Genomic DNA, 20,937 nt, shown 5'->3' on the forward strand with positions numbered 1-20,937 from the left:
CATTGTCAACAATGCATCGAAGGAGCAATCGTTTTCGGGAAAACGGCAATAAAAATTGTAAGAATTAAATAAGGTAAAAGAGGTCCATTTGCGGTACCTCCAAAACTTCGTTTTATGAGTTTTAACAATATTAGTTTTAGTTTTCCTCATACCTCAAGACGTACCACATGGTAATCTCGTACCCCGATCTCAGTCGTCGGTTAGGGAATATCGCCTGACCGTGGGAGATCTGGGTACGAGATTAACCACGTGGAAGACACCTGTTCATATTTATATGTGGCTGAATCGCAGTTTAAGTCAGTAGATGTGAGTACTAGTACGAAAGGAATCTGTCTCATATGGTCTAGGTGCAACTTTTCCCTCCCTCACTGTCTTGTCGTGGGACAAGTTATCGGACTAAGCGCGAGATTCATCTTCAGCTGGCATAAGAGATCCGCGGGCCAACGCTCAGTATCCAGAAATTTCTTTGTCAGGTGTTTTATTATTTCAGAATAAAAAGTAGCGAGATGAAAACATGACGTTTCGGCGACGACATGTCACCATTATTTTGTTTTAAATATGCCATGTGAAAGACAGTAACTACATTTTAATAACAGGATGATCACATTGACTTAAAGCTAAAAACCTTGTTGACTTTCGCTGATGACCGTTTTAGCCCTGAAACGAATTCGTTCAACCACATGACCAAGTGACGAAGACAAAACCGATATTTCGGAAAAGCGAGCCAGTCAAGCAAGCGTATTCGAAGCTTTGCTTGTCGGTTTTCGTTTTGCTTGATACATTTTTCGCCGTCTGGTGATGGAAGGGCATCATTAAGCCTAGAAATATGCAAATCACTAGCACCGCTCAAAGAAGCGAGGCATGTCTTGTTTTTCGACTGATAATGCTTTTTATAGCGCTCGAGGTGACAGTTTATAGTCGGAGGCAAGCCGAGCAAAACGGAAGTCTATTATTACCTCTTCTCTAAAAGCGGAAAATGTAACCAACGTGAGTTGTGGCTCATATGCCAAAGCGTGCGGTGGTCGAAGTTTGGAAATGAAGAAGTGATTTTCGACTTATAATATTTTTGAATGAATCGGAGGTATAGCGTTGCCCACGCAAAATTGTCAAAGCTATCCCATAATGCATTGCGATATCAGTGTATAGTTTTTGAGATCGGTTGAGAAAAGATAGCATCGGCCTAAGGGAGGTGACGTCATCGGGTTATTCTTCGGAGCAGCCACGATCCGAGATCCGATTATACCGGAAATTGACCTGCATTCACTTTTTTAGTAGTAATGGCGGACGACGTCGGTGAAATAAAGACTTCGAACGTTTGTTAGGATTCGTTATGGTAGAATACAGAGTTCTTTCTACTTTCGTTTCTCGGCGTCTGAACACTGATCTCAAGGATTTTACGCTCGATTTGTGGAAGAAACGTGGAACCATGAAAACAGTCAAGATTTGCTCAGGTAACATCGACCTACGGGAAGTTAACATCGACCTTAAGGAGGTTAACATCGGCCTACGGGAGGTTAACATCGACCTAAGGGAGGTACGTTTTATAGCACCACGTTTGTATCGTATGTATTATACTGGCACAATCGTACACATGGAAAGCTTATTTGCAAGCATTAAAACTTACAATCTTGCAGGGGCTTTTCTAATCGTTGACCTGAGTGTCATTTCATTTATTACCCTCATAACATCCACCTACAGGAGGTAAACATCATTTTTATAGCGCCATGCAAGTAGGTATTATAATAAGGAACGGTTGACTTGAAAAAAGCTTACGAATCTTAAGGGGCTTTTGCATTTCGTGTACATGCCGTTTAAGAATAAATTTATTTATAAAGAATTATTATTATTATTATTATTATTATTATTATTTGAAAAGCCTTTTAATCTCACTAGAATGAGATTAATGAGAGTTTTCTCATTTTTTTATGTACACTCATAACATGGAATATTTAACAATTATTCCACGAGCGCGTGTTGGATATGTCGCAGAGATGATAGATAGCCAACGAGGCGCGTAGTGCCGAGTTGGCTTTAATCATCTCATATCCAACAAGCGTGAATGGAATAATTGTTTTATTAAAAACAATCACAAAATATTGCTAGATTTTGCAGATTCCACTTTGCAAGTAACAATTAGAAGACAATTTAATGGTCTCTTTTTCTCGGGCATGGTATAATGGCTCATATACCATGGCCGCTAAGCCAATCAAATCGCTCGAATTGCATTATACAATGATCCAGTTTTTAATAAAATATATTATTATCAATATTATTTTTTGGCAACACACTGACCTACGCTGGGCCATTTATATTCATCTAATGAAACACTTTCACAGCCATAAAGATTTGCTGTGAGAGGTGTTATGGGTTAAAATAGAAAAATTGCAGGTGCATTAAAATAGCATAATAGCTGTTATGATGATTAAAGGCAATTGTTTTCTTGTTGTTGTTGTTGTCATTTTTTCTTGGTTGACCCCATCAACCTCTAATTTCCACATTAAATTTTGCTAGAAATGACTGTTTATGACTATTGAAATGATAGATCATTTTTAAAAATATAACCCTTAACATGTCAGAATTTATTTCAATTTAATTTGTGATCACTTACAAGAGGTTTGACTGTTAACAATATCGGTTTTATTTTATTTCTTTTCAGAATGCAATACTTGAACTGTGCAGACCACTGAAGAAACTGCTACTTCAAAGACACCAATGACTCATTAATTCCTCAAAAGACATTGTGTACAACAGATGTCGTTGAACTGTTATTGTCAATCTTGACCTCTCGTCATGTGGCAAAATTATGTAAAATTTGATATTTCAAGTTTGTAGGGTTAATTGATGGAGGATCTCCCATATAATGATGGATTGGATGCAAATGGTCATAATTTTGTTCCTCTCTGGCAGGAAATTGTGTAGATTGGTATTTTCAATTCAATTCAATTTGTTTATTTTGCCATTAACCAAATATATGTACCACTTAGAGTGCAAAGATACAAAATGACCAACATTTTTTAGTAATGTTTAATTGGAAGAAAGATTCTTAGTCCTTTCTACAATGGTGCCTACTATTGTTACTGCGCATACGTTCTGCGCATCTGGAGATACTCGGGTTTCCTATGGGTGGTGCCTACTATTACAGGGATATTTTTGTGCACTTTAAAACTATGCGGAGAAAGCAGAACTTAGCAAGTGATTTTGGTATCCAAAAAGAAAATTGGGGTGAAACTATGCATTTTTCACAGATAATAAAGCTTCAATTTGGAAAAAAGCACAATACATTGCTTTGTATTTTGCTGCTTTTTAGAATAATTGTTGCTTAGTTATCTCTAAAAAATGCGTGGTTACCCCCAATTTCCTTTTTGGATTTCAATACCCACTACCAAGATCTGCTTAATTTCCTGCAAAGTGATAAACCGTGCAAAGATACTTTGCTATTAGTAGGCACCGTCCTTAAGCAGTTGTGAAAAGAAATCCCAAAAAGTAACTGAGGGTCTTTCTTCTACTTAATCCTGATATTGAAATGCATCTTTCAAATATCCATATTCAATTACAGTTATGGTTGCTAACCTCTATGGCTATTGAGTCAAAAAGATATGACATAAAGAGCTATTATTTTGTAAGTCAACAAATCTGTACCTCAAGTAAAGGTCAAAATGAAATTGAGCCATTCCATGAACCTTCAAGTGTACTTTTCAAAAGATCCAAATGACCACCCCTAAATGTTTTCATTTTCATGTTTTAAGCTCATGACGTGTCATTTGTTATCAAGTAAGCTCTATGGTTCTAAATACGGGTGGAACTTTGTTATGAGTTGGAGAACAAGTGAACAAAAAATAAATGCCTTGTTCCCCCTCCCCCCCCCCCCCCCCCACATGGCATTTGACCATGTACCATGCCTGGGAAGAAGGGAATTGATTTGGCTGGGGTAGAGAAATTGAACTGAATTTACACTGTACCTTTGGCATAGGAGAATTTGGACTTTTCTCTCTTTTTTTTTTTTTCTTCTGTTTGAAAACAATAATTATTGAACAACTGAGACAATAAAATATATAATGCTCTTTATTCATAATAATAGTACAAGAGAGTGCATAGTAATGAGTAAATCGATATTGAGATGCCAAGGCCGGGGGCTTATATGGCACAATTATTCATACAAGAGATTGGTGAAAATGGTGCAATTACTTTACAGTTTACTAATAAATAAATAAATAAATAAATAAATAAATAAATAGATAAATATTAATGTTAATAATAGTGGTAATAATAATAATAATAATAATAATAATAATAATAACTTAAATGAAAAAAATTAAATAAATAACAAATAAAATATTAAATTAAGCTAAGCCGTGTATACGAGAGTTCAAAAGGACATGAATTCACAATTTGATTGGAAGTAATCTCTAAGTTTTTGTCTACGATTCGAGATAGTAAGCTAATTGCCTAAATCAAGAGGGTTGTCATTCCAAATTTGAGGGCCTTGTGCACGAAGTGCAAAGGCCCCTTAAGATTCATAAGCTTTCTTCAAGTCAATTCTTCCCTATTACATGTATAATACATACTTGCATGGTGCTATAAGCATCATAACCTCCCTCAGGTAGATGTTTGCCTACTGTCTACGTAGGTGGAATTGTTATCACTTGGTAAAAATAAAATGAAATTCAAGTCAATGAAAAAAAAGCTCGTTATGATCCCAAGTTTCCCTGCTGAAGAGTAAGCTTCTATGCGTATGAATTGAGTACACAATGTCTTTTGTGGAATTAATGAGTCATAGGTGTCTTTGAAGTAGCTGTTTCTTCAGCGGTCTGTGCAGTTTAAGTATTGCATTCTGAAAAGAAATAAAATAAAACCAATATTGTTAATGCACTGTAGTAAGCAATGAGAGAGTAATGTTCAATCGTCTTTTAAGGTTTCTTAATAATCATAACATTCTCTCTGACAATCAGTATGGTTTTCCCAAGCATCACTCCACCGCTAGCGCTTACGCTCTTGCTTGTTTATATGACAAAATCTTTTCTGCCATTGACAATAAAGAATGCACAGTTGGTATTTTTATAGACTTGTCCAAGGCCTTTGACACCGTTGATCATAACATTTTGATTTCAAAATTAGAGCATTATGGTGTTCGTGGCACTTCACTTAGAGGGTTCGAAAGCTATCTAAGCAATAGACAACAATATGTAGAATTTAATGGTGTCAGTTCGGAGTCTTGCAAAATGAAGTACGGGGTGACTCAGGGTTCTATACTAGGTCCCCTACTCTTTCTACTCTTTATAAATGATCTGTGTAACGTGTCAAAGGTCGTGGATTTTATTCTTTTTGCAGATGATACAAACATATTTTTCTCCCACAATTATTTTAACTTGCTTCCTGGAATCTTGAATTCTAAAATGCTTAAATTAACTCAATGGTGTCAAGCAAACAAGCTGTCCATTAACTTTAAAAAATCAAATTTTATGGTTTTTAGTCCACCCCAAAGGAGGAAAACACTTGATATATCTATTCAATAGACAACAATGCAATTGAATGTGTGAAAGAGACAGTATTTTTAGGTGTTATCCTCGGTGAGCATTTGTCATGGAAGCCTCACATTCTTAGTGTTTCTAGAAAATATCAAAGTCAATAGGTATTATTAATTTTATAAGTCTAGTTTTTGCCTTCCCAAAACCTTCTTACACTCCTTGCACTATAGTTTAGTTTACCCTTACTTAATTTATTGTTTTTCTGTGTGGGGATCGACATATCAGTCTAATTTAAATTTGATTATTGTTCTGCAAAAGAAGATAATCAGAATACTATATAAAGTTTCTTTTGATGCTCATACTGGTGTTCTTTTTAGAGAACAGGAGATTTTTAAAATTCTCTGACATTTATTTATACCAAATAGATAAATTTATGTATCTTTTTAAAAGAAGCTTACTTCCGGCAAATTATTTTCGTGATATGTTTACTCTTGCAAGCCAGATACATTCTTATAATACAAGAAATTCCAACCTTTTCTATATACCTTATTGTCGAACAAATCTTCGAAAATTCTCAATTCAGTTTCAAGGTCCTACAATTTTCAACTCGCTTAGTAGTGAAATTCAAAAGAGTGAAAGTCTCAGTTTGTTTGGCAAAAGACTTAGAAAATTCCTTCTTTCTTAGTTAAATTGACTCCTTGCTGAGCTACACACCTTTCCTTTTTTTTTCTTTCTTTCTTTTTTTTTTTCTTCTTTTAAAAAAAAATAGAATTGGAATTTTCATTCAGTACCATTAACTTTTATGGTTTATCCTATAAAAAAAATGAGAAAACTCTCATTAATCTCATTCTAGTGAGATTAAAAGGCTTTTCAAATAATAATAATAATAATAATAATAATAATAATAATAATAATAATAATAATAATAATAATAATAATTCTTTAGAAATAAATTTATTCTAAAACGGCATGTACACGAAATGCAAAAGCCCCTTAAGATTCGTAAGCTTTTTTCAAGTCAACCGTTCCTTATTATAATACCTACTTGCATGGCGCTATAAAAATCATAACCTCCCGTAGGTAGATGTTTACCTCCTGTAGGTGGATGTTATGAGGGTAATAAATGAAATGACACTCAGGTCAACGATTAGAAAAGCCCCTGCAAGATTGTAAGTTTTAATGCTTGCAAATAACCTTTCCATGTGTACGATTGTGCCAGTATAATACATACGATACAAACGTGGTGCTATAAAACGTACCTCCCTTAGGTCGATGTTAACCTCCCGTAGGCCGATGTTAACTTCCTTTAGGTCGATGTTACCTGAGCAAATCTTGACTGTTTTCATGGTTCCACGTTTCTTCCACAAATCGAGCGTAAAATCCTTGAGATCAGTGTTCAGACGCCGAGAAACGAAAGTAGAAAGAACTCTGTATTCTACCATAACGAATCCTAACAAACGCTCGAAGTCTTTATTTCACCGACGTCGTCCGCCATTACTACTAAAAGAGAGTGAATGCAGGTCAATTTCCGGTATAATCGAATCTCGGATCGTGGCTGCTCCAAAGAATAACCCGATGACGTCACCTCCCTTAGGCCGATGTTATCTTCTCTCAACCTTTGAGATCAGGCCGAAACGAAATGCACAGGAAGGAAGGAATTGAAAGACAGCCTTTATAGACGAAACAGTGTTTCAGGCCTTCTTTGTGATGAGAAATAAGCGCGCGATCAGTGGATTAGCGATTGATCGATGGAACGGTATCGGCTGTGACTTTGCTGGGGAGCGAATCGAACCATGTGGCTTCCTAAAAAGTACTCGTCTTACTGGAAAACAACTTAAGAGACAGTCCGCGTTAGATTCGACCGGTCAATTTGGGCCAGTCGTTCGATTTCCTTCAGATTTTCAGCAACAGACAAAGTTGGTATAACATTAATGAAAACACATTTCTTTTGATTCTAACCTTAACAAGACCCGAAATTTTGAGGCGAATGTTCAACCCTCCCGAATCCCCGAAAATCGACCTTTCACCGAGTCGAAATTAACCCGTTTTCGGATGTTTGCCGCCGAAAGAATATTTATTCGAAAAACCTTACATTTATACCACGAACACATACACTATACTACTTTACAAATATGGTATATAGAGCTCATATTATTGAGAACTTTAAAAAAAAAAGGTATCTCAAACATACCGATGTTAACGATTCGTGTACGGAGCGTGTCAAGTGCTGCAACAAAAACCAACATTTCTCAAAATTCTGACTTACTCAGGAAGACTCGTGTATTTTTTCAAAGAGTACTAGGATAGTGTCCTTAAACTACGGAATAATATTTAGTGACTCTTTATACTGCGAAAAGATACGGCCGCAACAATTTTGGGGAAATCTCTTATTTTCCGACACGTGTTGTGTGACAGAGATGGCATCCCAAGGCAACAAATTTCGACTCTTTCTGTCTTGACCGCAACTTAAAGTAGACAAATACATTTTAAAGGGTAAACAATTAAAAACGTACCTTAAAAGTTCCACTGTTTTGCTTCCAAAACTTCATGTTTCACCGACTAACTGTCAGCAAATTTGATGGCCGTGGCACTGTATCCGTGATACGGGATCCGTGTTGTTTATTTGTTGGCTTGCAGGCGACGATCATGCTAGCTAAAAACCTGAACAGCTCTACAGAGTTCCGTGAAATTAGTTCTGTTATTCAACCGGGCACTCTGCCGACCAAACAGTCATCAGTTGCAGACTTTATATCGAGGAAAGACTTTTGAAAGTTGTCGTTCATCTTTGTTTTGAAATAACAACCGCTGACCGCAATAACACTTCCAGTCTGATCAAACCGGAAGCAGAACATCGTCTACAGTAAGAAATCGTGCACTAAGTTCAATTTCTAGAGTTTTATTGTTATTAATTAACTTACTGTTAATTTAATACTTGATTATTTCTAGCTTATTTTCTACTTCAAATGCATACATGTTTATGCCGGGCAACTCATTATTTAACCCTTTTACTGTATCTATGATGTATTTTACTAAAATAATAACAAAAACTGTAAAAAAATATCGAAAAACTGAGAAATATTTAGAAATGAGACTTCAGAAAGGTCTCAACAGCAACTGCGAATTTACGAAATTTGCAATAAATGAGACGTGAGAATGGTCTCACCGAGAACTGCGAATTCTAATGTAAAAAGAAGAAAATGCAGGAAACTGCGAAAATTTGCAATTTTCAGTTGAAAATCGTAAACTTTGTAGCTACAATTTCGTCCTGGACCGGCATACCGCTACAAGAGGCTAAGGCTAGCAGAGTTTTTCTTTATCTTGTTTGCATCCCGGGGGTTTTATTTTGGCTAGACTTTTCAGCGGCTTTCCTGCAATAGCGGTTGTTATTTCAAAACGACAACTTTCAAAAGTCTTTCCTCGATATAAAGTCTGCAACTGATGACTGTTTGGTCGGCAGAGTGCCCTGTTGAATAACAGAACTAATTTCACGGAACTCTGTAGAGCTGTTCAGGTTTTTAGCTAGCATGATCGTCGCCTGCAAGCCAACAAATAAACAACACGGATCCCGTATCACGGATACAGTGCCACGGCCATCAAATTTGCCTGCAATTAGTCGGTGAAACATGAAGTCTTGGAAGCAAAACAGTGGAACTTTTAAGGTACGTTTTTAATTGTTTACCCTTTAAAACGTATTTGTCTACTTTAAGTTGCGGTCAAGACAGAAAAAGTCGAAATTTGTTGCCTTGGGATGCCATCTCTGTCACACAACACATGTCGGAAAATAAGAGATTTGCCCAAAAATTGTTGAGGCCGTATCTTTTCGCAGTATAGAGAGCCACTAAATATTATTACGTAGTTTAAGGACACTATCCTAGTACTCTTTGAAAAAATACACGAGACTTCCTGAGTAAGTCAGAATTTTGAGAAATGTTGGTTTTTGTTGCAGCACTTGACACGCTCCGTACACGAATCGTTAACATCGGTATGTTTGAGATACCTTTTTTTTTTAAAGTTCTCAATAATATGAGCTCTATATACCATATTTGTAAAGTAGTATAGTGTATGTGTTCGTGGTATAAATGTAAGGTTTTTCGGATAAATATTCTTTCGGCGGCAAACATCCAAAAACGGGTTAATTTCGACTCGGTGAAAGGTCGATTTTCGGATCTTGTTAAGGTTAGAATCAAACGAAAGGTGTTTTCATTAATTTTATATCAACTTTGTCTGTTGCTGAAAATTTGAAGGAAATCAAACGACTGGCCTAAATTGACCGGTCGAATCTAACGCGGACTCTCTCTTAAAGGTTTCATTATGTCTTGAACATCCATGTTTCATTAACTTAGAGTTGGTATTTCTCTTTCACATATCGCTAAGTAATCAAAGTGCGTTGGAGACTGGGTTTTGTCGAATTTCAAGCATCTCTTGCCAAACGATGCTATTTGCGTTAAATCTACGCACAGAATACAACTTGCCCTTGAAAACTCGTTTAAACTCAACTTTTCCTAAATTTTAAGCTTCTCTTCTAAAAAAATGCGTTTTTTGTCAAATCTGCGCAAAGAATTCAAGTCGCTCTTAAAACCTGCATTTTGCTCGATTTTGTGTTGGAACCTGGCTTTTGCCAAATTTTAAACACCTCTTACATAAAAATGCGTTTTGCGTCAAGTTTGCGCAAAGAAGAAAACTTGCTCTTGAAAACTGCGTTTTGCTCGATTTTGGGTTGGAAAGTGGCGTTTGCAATTCACCATCTCTTACTAAAAAAAGCGTTTTGCGTCGAATCCGCGCAAAGAATACAATTCGCTCTTTAAAACTGCGTTTTACTCCATTTTGGGTTTAAAAGTAGCTTTTGCTAAATTTTAAGCATCTCTTGCAAGAAAATACGTTTTCCATCAAATCTGCGCGAAGAATATAATGCGCTCTTGAAAACCACGTTTTGCTCGATTTCGTGATGGAAACTGGCTTTCTCACAATTTTAAGGTCGCCGAATACAGTTTTCAAGCGTACAAGTGTTAGAAAACGTCATTTGAAATCTTTGTACTTGTAAACGCAGAAAATACAACTCGCTCATGAAAACTGCGTTTTTTTTTCAATTTTGTGTTAGAAACTAGCTTTTGCAAAATCGCAAGCATCTCTTGTTAAAACATGTGTTTTGCGTCAAATCATCGCAAAAAATACAACTTGCTCTTAAAAACTGCGGTTAACTCCATGTTGTGTAAATAACAACTGGCTTTTTCCAAATTATAAGCATCTCTTGCCAAAAAATGCGCTTTGCGTTAACTTCGTAACAAAATACAACTAACTCTTAAAAACAACGTTTTACCTTATTTTTTGTTGGAATCTAGCTTTTGCCTTATTTTAACGACCTCTTGCGAAAAAATGCATTTTTTTGTCAAATCTACGTAAAGAATTAAAGTCGCTGTTTCAAAATGCGTAGAGCTTGATTTTGTCTTGCAATGTGGTTTTGCAAAATTGTATGCATCTCTTGCCAAAAACTGCGTTTTGCGTCAAATCTGCGCAAAGAATACAACTCGCTTTTGAAAAGTGCTTTTTACTCCATTTTGTATTGGAAGTTGGCTTTAGCTAAATTTTAAGCATCTTTTTCCAAAAAAAGCGTCAAATCTACGCAAAGAATATAACTTGCTCTTGAAAACTGTGTTTTGCTTGATTATCTGTTGGAAAGTGCTTTTTGAAAAATCTTGCGCATCTCTTGTCAAGAGATGTGTTTTTGCGTCAAATGTGCGTATAGAATAAAACTCGCTCTTGAAAAATGCGCTTTACTCCAATTTGTGTTGGAAACTAGCTTTTATCAAATTTTCACCATCTCTTGCCAGAAACTTTGTTTTGCGTCAAATCTGCGAAAAGAATAAAATTTGCTCTTTTAAAAAACGTTTTGCTCGATTTTCTGTCGGAAACTGGGTTTCTCACAATTTTGAGGTCGCCAAAACGTCATTTGGGAACTTTGTACTTCTGGACGCAACGCACAAAATACAACTCGCTCTTGAAAACTGTGTTTTGCTCGATTTTGTGTTGGAACGTGGATTTTGCAAAATTTTAACCATCTTTTACTAAAAAGTTCGTTTTCCGTCTAATCTGCGAGAAGAATACAACTTGCTCTTAAAAACTGTGTTTTACCTAATTTTGTGTTGGAAACTAGCTTTTGCAAAATCTTAAGCATCTTTTGCTAAAACATGTGTTTTTTGCGTCAAATCTGCGCAAAAATAGAAAATTGCCATTAAAAAAGGCGTTTTATTTATTTTGTTTTGAATACTGGGTTTTGCCAAATATTAGGCATCTCTTGCCAAAAAAAGCGTTTTGCGTTAATCTACGCACAGAATACAAGTCACTCTCAAAAATACGTTTTACTCCGTGTTGTGTTTAAAATTGGCTTTTCCATAATTTTAAGCATCACTTGCTAAAAAATCCGTGCAAAAAGTACAACTCGCTTTTAAAAACAACTGTTATTCCAAGTTGTGTTGGAAACTAGTATATTACTTCGTAACAAAATACAGCTTGCTCTTAAAAAGAACGTTTTACTTCATTTTGTGTTGGAATTTAGCTTTTGCCTTATTTTAAGACCCTCTTGCCAAAAAATGCGTTTTCGTCAAATCTGCGCAAAGAATTCAAGTTTCTGTTTGACAATGCGTATTGCTCGATTTTGTCTTGGAATCTGGCTTTTGCAAAATTTTGAGCATCTCTTGCCAAAAACTGCATTTTGCGTCAAATTTTCACAAAGAATAGAACTACCCTTAAAAATTGCGTGTAACTACATTATGTGTTGAAAGCTGACTTAAGCCGAATTTTAGGCTTCTTTTTCCAAAAAAAGCGTTTTGCGTCAAATCCACACAAATAATTCAAACTGCCTTTTCTAAAAACTTAAGCATCTCTTGTCTAAACATGTTTTTTTTGCGTCAAATCTGCGCAAAGAAAAAAAATCGCTCCTAAAATAAAGGTTTTGCTTGATTTTTTGTTTGAGACTGGCTTTCTCACAATTTTAAGGTCGCCAAATACAGTTTTCTAGTGTACAGGTGTTACAAAAGGTCATTTAAAAACTTTTCACTTGTGGACGCACAAAATACAATTGGCTTTTAAAAACTGTGTTGGAAACTGGCTTTTACAAAATCTAAAGCATTTCTTGTTAAAACATGGGCTTTGTGCGTCAAATCTGCGCAAAGAATAAAACTCGCTCTTTCGGAGCCTAGGTTTTCCCATATTTCAAGCATTTTTTGCCAAAAAATGCGTTTCGAGTTAAATGTATGCAGCAAATACAACTCACTTTCGAAAATACGTTATACTCCATTTTTTGTTAAAACTTGGCTTTTCCCAAATTTTAAGCTTCTCTCTCCAAAAAGACTGCATTTTGCGTCAAATCTTAAACTGCATTTTGCTTAATTTTTGTGTCAAAAAGTGGGTTTGTTAACAACCTTTTACCACAAAAACTCGTTTTGCGTCGATTCTGTTCCAATATACCACTTGCTCATAAAAACTGCGTTTTACTTAAATTTCTTTCAAAAACTGGCTTTTGTGAAGCATCTCTTGTTAAAACATGTGTTTTTTCGTTTTATCTGAAAAAAAAAATACAATATGCTTTTAAAAACAACAGCTTACGCCAGATTGTTTTAGAAACTAGCACTTGCATTTGTACCTTTTTTCAAATCTATGCACAGAATACAACACTCTCGAAAACCCGTTTCAATCCGTGTTTTGTTTAAATATCGCTTTTCTAAAATTTAAGGCATATCTTTCAAAACAAATGCGTTTTGCGTTAAATCTGCGCAAAAAATTAAAGGTCGCTCTTAAAAATTGTATTTAACTCGTCTGATGTTGGAAAGTTGCTTTTGCAGAATTTTAATAATCTCCTACCAGAAAACTCGTTTTGCGTCGAATATGCGCAAACTATACACTCGATTTTAAAACCTGCGTTTTGCTTGATTTTCTGTTTGAAACTGGCTTTTGCAAAATCTTAAGCATCTTTTGTCAAAAAAGACATGTTTCGTAATACGCAGTTTTAAAGAGCGATTTACATTCTTTGCAAAGATTATTGACGAAAAACGCACTTTTTAGCAAGAAGTCATTTAAATAAGGAAAAAGCTTTTTTCCAAGACAAATTAGAGTATACTGTTTTTAAAAGCAAGTTGTAATCTTTGCGGGGATTTGAAACAAAACGCATTTTGTTGCAAGAGATACTTAAAAGTATTGAAAAGCCAGTTTCTATTTACACAACATAGAGTTAAGAAAAGTTTTCAAGAGTGAGTAGTATTCTTTTTGTGTTGGATTTGGCTTTTCCAAAAATTAAAGCATCTCTTGTCAAAAAATGCGTTTTGCCTTAAATCTGCGCAAAGAACAAACACACTCTTAAAAACTGCTTTTAACTCCATTTTGTGTTGGAAACTGGCTTTTGCCTTATTTTCAAAATCTATTGCCAAAACTTTTTTGCGTCAAATCTGCGCCAAGATAAAAGCTTGCTTTTCGCAGTATAGAGAGCCACTAAATATTATTCCGTAGTTTAAGGACACTATCCTAGCACTCTAAAAAAATACACGAGACTTCCAGAGTAAGTCAGAATTTTGAGAAACGTTGGTTTTTGTTGCAGCACTTGACACGCTCCGTGCACGAATCGTTAACATCGGTATGTTTAAGATACCTTTTTTTTTTAAAGTTCTCAATAATATGAGCTCTATATACCATATTTGTAAAGTAGTATAGTGTATGTGTTCGTGGTATAAATGTAAGTTTTTTCGGATAAATATTCTTTCGGCGGCAAACATCCAAAAAAGGGTTAATTTCGACTCGGTGAAAGGTCGATTTTCGGGTCTTGTTAAGGTTAGAATCAAAAGGAATGTGTTTTCATTTATTTTATATCAACTTTGTCTGGTTCTGAAAATTTGAAGGAAATCAAACGACTGGCCTAAATTGACCGGTCGAATCTAACGCGGACTCTCTCTTAAAGGTTTCATTAGGTCTTGAACATCCATGTTTCATTAACTTAGAGTTGGTATTTCTCTTTCACATATCGCTGAGTAATCAAAGTGCGTTGGAGACTGGGTTTTGTTGAATTTCAAGCATCTCTTGCCAAACGATGCTATTTGCGTTAAATCTACGCACAGAATACAACTTGCCCTTGAAAACTCGTTTAAACTTACCTTTCCCTGAATTTTAAGCTTCTCTTCTAAAAAAATGCCTTTTTTTGTCAAATCTGCGCAAAGAATTCAAGTCGCTCTTAAAACCTGCATTTTGCTCAATTTTGTGTTGGAACCTGGCTTTTGCCGAATTTTAAACACCTCTTACATAAACATACGTTTTGCGTCAAGTTTGCGCAAAGAAGAAAACTTGCTCTTAAAAACTGCGTTTTGCTCGATTTTGTGTTGGAAAGTGGCGTTTGCAATTCACCATCTCTTACTAAAAAAAGCGTTTTCCGTCGAATCCGCGCAAAGAATACAATTCGCTCTTTAAAACTGCATTTTACTCCATTTTGGGTTTAAAAGTAGCTTTTGCTAAATTTTAAGCATCTCTTGCAAGAAAATACGTTTTCCATCAAATCTGCGCAAAGAATATAATGCGCTCTTGAAAACCACGTTTTTCTCGATTTCGTGATGGAAACTGGCTTTCTCACAATTTTAAGGTCGCCGAATACAGTTTTCAAGCGTACAAGTGTAAGGAAACGTCATTTGAAATCTTTGTACTTGTAAACGCAGAAAATACAACTCGCTCATGAAAACTGCGTCTTTTTTTCAATTTTGTGTTAGAAACTAGCTTTTGCAAAATCGCAAGCATCTCTTGTTAAAACATGTGTTTTGCGTCAAATCATCGAAAAAAATACAACTTGCTCTTAAAAACTGCGGTTAACTCCATGTTGTGTAAATAAAAACTGGCTTTTTCCAAATTATAAGCATATCTTGCCAAAAAAATGCGCTTTGCGTTAACTTCGTAACAAAATACAACTAACTCTTAAAAACAACGTTTTACCTTATTTTTTGTTGGAATCTAGCTTTTGCCTTATTTTAACGACCTCTTGCGAAATATTGCATTTTTTTGTCAAATCTGCGTAAAGAATTGAAAACGCTGTTTCAAAATGCGTAGAGCTTGATTTTGTCTTGCAATGTGGTTTTGCAAAATTGTATGCATCTCTTGCCAAAAACTGCGTTTTGCGTCAAATCTGCGCAAAGAATACAACTCGCTTTTGAAAAGTGCTTTTTACTCCATTATGTATTGGAAGTTGGCTTTAGCTAAATTTTAAGCATCTTATTCCAAAAAAAGCGTCAAATCTACGCAAAGAATATAACTTGCTCTTGAAAACTGTGTTTTGCTTGATTATCTGTTGGAAAGTGCTTTTTGAAAAATCTTGCGCATCTCTTGTCAAGAGATGTGTTTTTGCGTCAAATGTGCGTATAGAATAAAACTCGCTCTTGAAAAATGCGCTTTACTCCAATTTGTGTTGGAAACTAGCTTTTATCAAATTTTAACCATCTCTTGCCAGAAACTTTGTTTTCCGTCAAATCTGCGAAAAGAATAAAATTTGCTCTTTTAAAAAACGTTTTGCTCGATTTTCTGTCGGAAACTGGGTTTCTCACAATTTTGAGGTCGCCTAAACGTCATTTGGGAACTTTGTACTTCTGGACGCAGCGCACAAAATACAACTCGCTCTTGAAAACTGTGTTTTGCTCGATTTTGTGTTGGAACGTGGATTTTGCAAAATTTTAACCGTCTTTTATTAAAAACTTCGTTTTCTGTCCAATCTGCGAGAAGAATACAACTTGCTCTTAAAAACTGTGTTTTACCTAATTTTGTGTTGGAAACTAGCTTTTGCAAAATCTTAAGCATCTTTTGCTAAAACATGTGTTTTTTGCGTCAAATCTGCGCAAAAATAGAAATTTGCCATTAAAAAAGGCGTTTTATTTATTTTGTTTTGAATACAAGTCACTCTCAAAAATACGTTTTACTCCTTGTTGTGTTGTGTTTTCATCACTTGCTAAAAAATCCGTGCAAAACGTACAACTCGATTTTAAAAACAACTGTTATTCCAAGTTGTGTTGGAAACTAGTATATTACTTCGTAACAAAATACAACTTCCTCTTAAAAAGAACGTTTTACTTCATTTTGTGTTGGAAATTTAGCTTTTGCCTTATTTTAAGACCCTCTTGCCAAAAAATGCGTTTTCGTCAAATCTGCGCAAAGAATTCAAGTTTCTGTTCGACAATGCGTATTGCGATTTTGACTTGGAATCTGGCTTTTGCAAAATTTTGAGCATCTCTTGCCAAAAACTGCATTTTGCGTCAAATTTTCGCAAAGAATAGAACCTCCCCTTAAAAATTGCGTGTAACTACATTATGTGTTGAAAGCTGAGTTAAGCCGAATTTTAGGCTTCTTTTTCCAAAAAAAGCGTTTTGCGTCAAATCCACACAAAAAATACAAACTCTCTTTTCTAAAAACTTAAGCATCTCTTGTCAAAACATGTTTTTTTTGCGTCAAATCTGCGCAAAGAATAAAAATCGCTCCTAAAATAAAGGTTTGCTTAATTTTTTGTTTGAAACTGGCTTTCTCACAATTTTAAGGTCGCCAAATACAGTTTTCTAGTGTACAGGTGTTACGAAAGGTCATTTAAAAACTTTTCACTTGTGGACGCACAAAATACAATTGGGTCTTAAAAACTGTTATGGATACTGGCTTTTACAAAATCTAAAGCACTTGTTAAAACATGTGCTTTGTGCGTCAAATCTGCGCAAAGAATAAAACTCGTTCTTTCGGAGACTAGGTTTTGCCATATTTCAAGCATTTTTTGCCAAAAAATGCGTTTCGAGTTAAATGTATGCAGCAAATACAACTCACTTTCGAAAATACGTTATACTCCGTTTTCTGTTTAAAAATGGCTTTTTACAAATTTTAAGCTTCTCTCTCCAAAAAAACTGCGTTTTGCGTCAAATCTTAAACTGCATTTTGCTTAATTTTTGTGTCAAAAAGTGGGTTTGTAACAACCTTTTACCACAAAAACTCGCTTTGTGTCGATTCTGCGCCAAGTATACAACTTGCTCATAAAAACTGCGTTTTGCTTAATTTTTTTATCAAAAACTGGCTTTTGTGAAGCATCTCTTGTTAAAACATGTGTTTTTTCGTTTTATCTGTATAAAAATACAATATGCTTTTAAAAACAACAGCTTACGCCAGATTGTTTTAGAAACTAGCACTTGCATTTGTACCTTTTTTCAAATCTATGCACAGAATACAACACTCTCGAAAACCCGTTTCAATCCGTGTTTTGTTTAAATATCGCTTTTCTAAAATTTAAGGCATATCTTTCAAAAAGAATGCGTTTTGCGTTAAATCTGCGCAAAAAATTAAAGGTCGCTCTTGAAAATTGCATTTAACTCGTCTTTTGTTTGAAAGTTGCTTTTGCAGAATTTTAATAATCTCCTACCAGAAAACTCGTTTTGCGTCGAATATGCGCAAAGTATACACTCGATTTTAAAACCTGCGTTTTGCTTGATTTTCTGTTTGAAACTGGCTTTTGCAAAATCTTAAGCATCTTTTGTCAAAAAAGACATGAAAAGACATGTTTTGTAATACGCAGTTTTAAAGAGCGATTTAAATTCTTTTAGCCAAGATTATTGACGAGAAATGCACTTTTTTGGCAAGAAGTCATTTAAATAAGGAAAAACCTTTGTTCCAAGACAAATTAAAGTAAACTGTTTTTAAAAGCAAGTTGTACTCTTTCCAGGGATTTGAAACAAAACGCATTTTGTTGCAAGAGATACTTAAAATTATTGAAAAGCCAGTTTCTATTTACAAAACATAGAGTTAAGCAAAGTTTTCAAGAGTGAGTAGTATTCTTTTTGTGTTGGAATTTGGCTTTTCCAAAAATTAAAGCATCTCTTGACAAAAAATGCGTTTTGCCTTAAATCTGCGCAAAGAACAAACACACTCTTAAAAACTGCTTTTAACTCCATTTTGTGTTGGAACCTGGCTTTTGCCTTATTTTCAAAATCTATTGCCAAAACTTTATTCTTGCGTCAAATATTCGCCAAGATTGAAGCTTGCGTTAAAAAACTGCGGTTTACTCCATTTTGTGTTCAAGACTAGATTTTGCAAAAATTTTAGCAACTATTACCAAAACTTGCCTTGTTGCGTTAAATCTGCGCAAACAATACAAATCGCTCTTGAAAGTGCGTTTTACTATTTTTTGTGTTGGACACTGCATTTTGCAAAATCTTAAGCATCACTTGTCAAAATGTGTTTTTGCGTCAAATCTAAGTAAAAAAAAAACTTCCTCTTAAAAACCGCAGTTCACTCCATTATGTTATGGAATCTGGGTTTTTCTAGTTTTTAAGCATTTCTCATAAACAAATGTGTCTTTGCTTCAAATCTGCAAAAAAAAATTTGGCTACGTTTTAAAAAACTATTTTTTGTGATTGAAACTGGCTATTGCAAAACTTTAAGCGTCTTGTGCTTAAAAACGCGTTTTTCGTGAAATTTGCGTTAAGAAGAAAACTTGCTTTAAAAAATCTCTTTTTGCTCCATTTTGTGTTTAAACGTGGCTTTTGCCATTTTTTTAAGGAACTGCTGCAAAATAATCAATTTTGCGTCAATCTGCGCGAATATTAAAACGCGCTTTAAATAACTGCGTTTTACTTTATTTTGTGCTGAAAACTTCTGTTTGCAAATTATTAAAAATCTTTTGCCAAAAATTGTGTTTTGCGTCAAGGCTGCGCAAAGATTAAAACATTTTTCTCTAAAACTGCATTTTTCTTGATTTTTTGTTGGAAACTGGCTTTGCAAAATCTTAAGCATCTCTTGTCAAAACATGTGTTTTTGCTTCAAATTTGCGCAAAGATTACTCGCTAAAAGAAACTGCGCTAAGCTTAATGTTGTGTATATAGAAACTGGTTTTTCTTAAATTTTAAGCATCTCTTGAGCAAAAATGTGTTTTGTTTCAAATCCGTCCAAACTCGTTTTAAAAAACAACAGTTTAATCTACTTTGTGTTGGAAACTACGTCTTGCGTTTCTTTAAGGACTTCTTGCCAAAAAATGCGATGTTGAGCGAATCTGCGCAAAAGATTCAAATCGCTCATAAAAAAAAATTACTTTATTTTCTGCTAGAATCTGGGTTTAGCAAAATTTTAAGCATCTTTTGACAAAAAATACATTTTGCGTCAAATTTGCGCAAAGAATAAAATTCGCTCTTTAAACCTGGTTTTTTCTCTATTTTGTGTTTTAACCTGGATTTTGCCTTATTTTTAATATCTCTGTCGCCAAAAAATCTATTTTGCCTAAAATCTGCGCAAAAATTAAAACACGCTGTTTAAAACTTTGTTTTGCTTCATTTTGTGCCGAAAACTTTATTTTGCAAACTATTAAAGATCTTTCGACAAAAACTGTGTTTTGCGTCAAACCTTCGCAAAGAAAACAACTTGCGTTAAAAAACTGTGTTTTGTTTAATTTTCTGTGGGAAACTGGCTTTGGAAAAATCCCAAGCGTCTTTTTTCAAAACATGTCTTTTTTCATCAAAAGTGCGCAAAGAATACTACTGGCTCTAAAACCCTGCGCTTAACTTTATGTTGTGTAAATAAAAACTTGCTTTTCATAAATTTTAAGCTTCTCTTGCTAAAATATGCGATTTGTCTCAAATTCGTGCAAAGAATACAACTGTCACTAAAAAAAAACGGCTTACTTTATTTTAAGTTGGAAATTACCTTTTGGTTTACTTTAAGGAAACAATTCGCTCTTGAAAACTGCGTTTTATTCCGTTTTGTGCTGGAAAATGGCTTTTGCCCAAGCTTAAGCATTTTTTGCCAAAAAATGCAGTTGACGCAGTTTTTTTAAAGCATATTTTAATATTCGCGCAGATTTGACGCAAAATTACTTTTTTACAACAGATCCTTAAAAAATGGCAGAAGCCACGTTTTAACACAAAATGGAGTAAAACAAAATTTTTTTAAAGCTAGTTTTATTCTTAACGCAAACTTCACGAAAAACGCCTTTTTAGGCATAAAACGCTTAAAGTTTTCTAATGGCCAATTTCAATCACGAAATAACACTTTTTTTTTTTGCACGGATTTGAGACAAAACGCATTTTTTTGCAAGATATGTTTTAAATTTGGGAAAAGCCAGGTTTTATTTACACAACGAAGAGTTAAGCGCAGTCTTTAAAAATCGAGTAATATTTTTTGCGCAGTTTTGACGCAAAAAGACATGTTTTGATAAAAGGTCCTTAAGATTTAGGAAAGCTAGTTTATAACAAAAAATCAAACAAAACGCATTTTTTAGGAGCAATTTGAATTCTTTGTTCAGAACTGACGCAAAACTGGTCAGTCTAAAATGCAGACTGCAGACTGGGGGGAAAATGGAGACTAAATGATAAAGACAATCTTTTTAAAGTTACAGTCAATCCAGGTTACGCGTTAACAGTAATTCCAAGAATGAAATAAACATTCGCATAACTCTTTGTAATATCCGACGTGCGAATAAAATAAAAGACATCTCTCT

At 34.8% G+C, this 20,937-nt stretch overlaps 2 long non-coding RNA genes across 4 annotated transcripts in view; one reads left to right on the plus strand and one right to left on the minus strand.

The window, feature by feature from the left end:
• The window catches only part of LOC146457748 (uncharacterized), a 91,145-nt gene that overhangs the window by 10,392 nt on the left and 59,816 nt on the right, over positions 1–20,937 (minus strand). The window contains exons 1-2 of one of the 3 annotated variants that reach the window (XR_014858365.1): positions 6,725–7,044; positions 3,935–4,831 (exon numbers count right to left, since the gene is read on the minus strand). The exons of 1 other annotated variant lie outside the window; for it this stretch is intronic. This is a non-coding gene — a long non-coding RNA (uncharacterized LOC146457748). Of the gene's footprint in view, positions 1–3,934; positions 4,832–6,724; positions 7,045–20,937 lie in introns of those variants that run through there. One more of the 3 variants, XR_014858366.1, reaches the window with a different exon arrangement.
• LOC146457749 (uncharacterized) lies at positions 1,163–3,666 on the plus strand. The gene is made up of 2 exons (XR_014858363.1): positions 1,163–1,534; positions 2,657–3,666. It is a non-coding gene; the product is annotated as an uncharacterized LOC146457749 (long non-coding RNA).

This window comes from Pavona decussata, unplaced genomic scaffold (genome assembly GCF_977016875.1).
Source record: "Pavona decussata unplaced genomic scaffold, jaPavDecu1.1 SCAFFOLD_237, whole genome shotgun sequence".
NCBI lineage: Eukaryota > Metazoa > Cnidaria > Anthozoa > Scleractinia > Agariciidae > Pavona > Pavona decussata.